This window comes from Pteropus medius, unplaced genomic scaffold (genome assembly GCF_902729225.1).
Source record: "Pteropus medius unplaced genomic scaffold, Ma_sr-lr_union100, whole genome shotgun sequence".
NCBI lineage: Eukaryota > Metazoa > Chordata > Mammalia > Chiroptera > Pteropodidae > Pteropus > Pteropus medius.
In genome coordinates, this window is record NW_024342645.1 from 162,724 (window position 1) to 167,220 (window position 4,497).

Here is a 4,497-nt window from a genome sequence, read left to right on the forward strand (position 1 = left end):
AGTATTCCTGCCTCTGAATTCCTTCATAGCTTGTTCCTTTATGCGGAAATTCGGTTTTACTTCCATATGGAACAGATTTCTCATTTAAATTGTTTAATACATGTTCAAACACTCTTCAGAATGATAAATGGAGAGAAACGGGACATGTATCTTGCCTGTGTACAGGATGCGCTGGGAATCTCTGGTGTCAAGACGAGTAATGCCGGTAGCAGTTCGGGAACACACATGAGGAAAGTGGCCTTCACTTGACAGTTATCCTTGCCCGATAGGCAGCTCTGCTCAAGAACCTACCAGGAAAACACAACATACTCAAGAAACATAAAGAACCATTTCAAAGAGGATCAGTGTCTCCTAGTAGTTTAATGATACATGAGAAATGGAATCATGGCTGCTGGGGAGAAATGTGCTTAAAAGTAAATTCAGGACTTAAATTCTCAATTCTTTTATGTCATTATCTGACCTCTGTGATTCCCAGGGTTCTCATCTCTAAAAGAGGGAAATGTCCTTCAAGTCACTGGTGTAATATTCATAAGATTTCCTCTCTCTCTCTTGCACACAACACACACAAACACAGGTGTGTGTGTGCTCACACACACAGACACACACACCAGACTCTAATAGTATTATAGAAAAATAACAAAATTACAATGGATGCACCAATTCAATAGTATTGAAATATTTCCATCAAGTTGAAATGGACTTCTTTCCAATTCATTCCATGAGAACAAGTTCAGCTTACTACCATGACCAGGCTAAGTGTAAGTGTCTGAAAGGAGTGTTATAGGTCACTCTTACTCATGAGCCTGGAAGTAATAAAACCATAGAAGTAAAAAGCATGCATTCCGCCTTCAAGTTAAAAGGCAAAAGCAAAACCAATTCAATAAAACAATTAGTGTATAGTACAAGAAAACCTCCCAAGTTACTAGAAGTAGCCAGTGCTTTCAAAATAATACTGGAAAACAGAGCCATGGGAGAGGCTGATGGTTACATTTTTATAAAGTAAGATTTGAACTAAGTGTTAAAGAAAGTACATTCTTTTGTCTCAGGTGGCGGTTGATCCATTCTAGTGAGGTTTTTATATGTGGGGGAAAGTGACAAAATCTGCTTGACCACAATGGAGGGTGTACTGGAAGATAAGTGATAAATTAGAATGGAGAAGAAAGTGAGCTGGATACTTTGTCACTAGAGACAAGAATCGTGTGTTGAACACTTGATAGGAGACTAGGAACAGGAGCCTTGGAATTCAATTCCACCTTAGAGCCCACAAACATATCCGTAGTTGGATGACAAAAGGATGGACAGCCAGACTGACGGACAGGCTGACAAACAGATGGATTTCATATCGAACAACTTTTCTTGGTTGTTGAAGATGATATCTTTTCAAGGTTTGTGTTCTACACATCTAATAGCTTTCTCTGAAGCCCAAAAAAGCAGCAGAGAAAGTCACTAAACCAAGACAGTTTCCACATGAAAACCAAAGACAACCAGATATACCTGCTTCAACAGCACCATAAGTTTCATCTTGCATTTTCTCTTCCACATCTAAATTGATTTGTTCCTCTGTACTGTTCAGAAGGGCCCAGCACAGGTGACCCAGCTGCACAGAGACCAGAGACAAGTCAGTTAGTCATGGGGACTATTTAAGTTATATGATGACACACTTGTGTTTTTGCAACGAATCAAATGGCACTGAATAGTACAGAATACAAAGAAAAGTTTCCTACCACACACACTCACTTAACACACTGACCATTTTCAGTAATTTTATTAAATTCAAACGCTAAATAACTGGCTTGAAACCTCTCTGTTGCATAGAATTTTGTTTTTTCTGTAAATATAATTCCATTTCATGCTTTCTTTGTATGTTTATTCAACATATTTGCTATTATCATTGCCTAACTTTTTCTTTCCACAAGAGTTTCAAGACAAGTGATTGGACACAGTGAAGATCAGCCCTGGGCCTTTCTAAGGAAATGGTTTCACGTATCACATTTAAAAACAATTAATCTGCCACATGCTCAAAGTTATGTCTCGTCTTAACTGGCCACATACTTGGTCCATGAATTTCTTCTTCAAATGTATTTTACTAGAATTTGTAATTGGTATTGTCACACATTGCAATTGTAACAGACACATCCTGCACCTTCTCACATATATTCCTACTCACGGCTTCTTCAGTTTTTTCAGCTTAGCATTTCTTACCCTAACTCCACTTATTTGGAGAAAAATCTCTGCTTCATGCTCCTTGAATCTGTGTTCAGACTTGAACCAGGTGCCCTTTAGTCCTGCTAAAACCCCTCACCCTAGGATTTCTCTTTACTGCACTGCTGCAGTAGGTCCATAACCCTATTCATGACTTTCTCGAAAATAACTTATTTACACTTTATTTCAAAAGGTTATGTTTAGCAGTGTATTAATGAAACATAAACACAAATTGGACAAATTGTCTCACTGTGACTTCGCAGAGTGCTTTTTCCTGTAAAATTAGATAAAGAAAGTGTGTGTGTGCAAGTATGTGTGTGTGTATTTCTATAAGTATGAGTGGAAAATATATATTTTTGAAAACTATGTAATACTTTCTAGTTTTCTGTCATTCAACACCCAATATTTAAAATGAATGTTTAGTTATGAATTTTAGAGACATGTATTTCTGGAAAGGCAATCTGAACAACCATTTTTTCAGTTTCTCCATCCCACAAAATCTGCTACCAGTTCCTCCAAGAAATACGTGAACGAGCTTTACTTCGAAGTTTGATTGGTAAGTGCAAAACAAACAAACAAACAAATAAAAGCTATTTATGTTATAATGAATCAATAATATTAGTATATAATCTGTATTTCTTGTTAAAATAAAACAATTAGTATTAGTTGGGCTACTATTGTGCCTCCCCAGATGTAGCTACTGTTGAAAGGTTCAGTGTATGTGTATTAAGACTTTGACTCTGCTTGGCAGACATAAATATGCCTACATGTGTATTTTTTTCCAAAAGTGATATTAAGCATATTATAGTATTCTGCCAGTGATTTTCAACTTAAATGGGTCACGATCATTTTTCAAAGTTAAAAATATATTTCACTTATGTCTTTGAATAGCTACATAGTACTCTATGTTCCAATATCTGTTTCTTTATTTCTCTAGTGATGAAAATTTTTGTTTCTCTTGTTATTTTATTAGAAACCAACCTGGAGATAAATTATAGACATACATATTATGTTTATAATATATATACATAATTTATATTTAAATTTATATCAATATATAGAATTCAACATATTTATATATTATAGTAAACATATTTATATACATACTATATTGATATTACTATATATGTGTATATATAAATTTATCAATGTGCATTTTCTACTTGGACAAGGAATCTGATATAGGAGGCATGCAGCAGTAAGATTGTAGACTCACTGGGTATGAGACTTTTAATACTCTCACCTTACATTCTCACCAACCCTGCTTACTATTCATATTAAACATGTTGCCAACCTAAAAATCATATACATGCACACCACCGTTTTAATTCTCTCTCTTACTATCTCTGTGCCAGTGTTCATGAGGTAGATGAAATACTACTCACCCCAAATCAGATCCAGCTCAGATGGCAGCTCTGTTGTTAAGCCTTTCTCAGTCTCTTAGGCAACACATATTATTCTCTTCCTGGTACTCTATCATGAAGATGTAAATTTACCTCCAAAATGCACTGTGGAGTTATTTGAGTAGGACACGCATTCCCTAATTCTGTATTTCTTAACACACTGGCGCTCTGCAATACTTGGTGCAAATTGTTGTTCAGCCGAATGACTGGGTGATAATCTCTTTGCTTTCTTCTAGGTCTAGCCGTGCAAGGAATTCAACATCCTTGGACTTATTCACTAGTTAACAGTATTAGCAGGCACAAAACCTTACTTTAAAAAAAAATCCATTACTCATTAGTCACATGTACAACAGGAATGAGTTTAGAGACCAGGGAACGTTCCGGGACAGCTGGGATAGACACCAAAATGCAACGATGGCCACATAAAGGGAGATAGTGCACTCCACAGATAAAATCAGGACAGTCACTGGTGGGTAAATAATCTCCTGTGTCATAGGTGAACTCTTAGATCCTATGACTACAGCCAACCACAGCTCAATGAGTAGAGTCCACAAGGCCTCCTGCAAAAGAAAGACCAAAAGTAGAGTTTTGGAAAAGATGAGAAATTCATTCCACTAAGTCTTATTATCATTCCACCTGCATGCTTGGTTAAGAACAAAAACAAATGCCTAAACTTGACCTTAACATGACACAAGCACAGAGAGTTGCAAATACCTATTGGTTCAAGAAAGGGGTGGGGTCCGGCCTGCTCTTCATGGTCCTGAAGTAGCATCTCATCGTTGAGTCCCAGATTTTGGACACTGCTATCTACCCTAACGCAGGTAGAAGTTTTCCATGAGTTTTATTGGAGAAATAGATTTCTAGACATGCTATCTAATTGTGTAAAATAAAC

General features: G+C 36.6%; 1 long non-coding RNA gene across 1 annotated transcript; it reads right to left on the reverse strand.

Annotated features, from left to right (window-relative positions):
• Window positions 1-255: 255 nt before the first annotated feature.
• On the reverse strand, window positions 256-3,602 carry LOC120605674 (uncharacterized). The gene is made up of 3 exons (XR_005653678.1): window positions 3,588-3,602; window positions 1,495-1,597; window positions 256-287 (listed from the first exon to the last, which is right to left on the reverse strand). It is a non-coding gene; the product is annotated as an uncharacterized LOC120605674 (long non-coding RNA).
• Window positions 3,603-4,497: the final 895 nt, after the last annotated feature.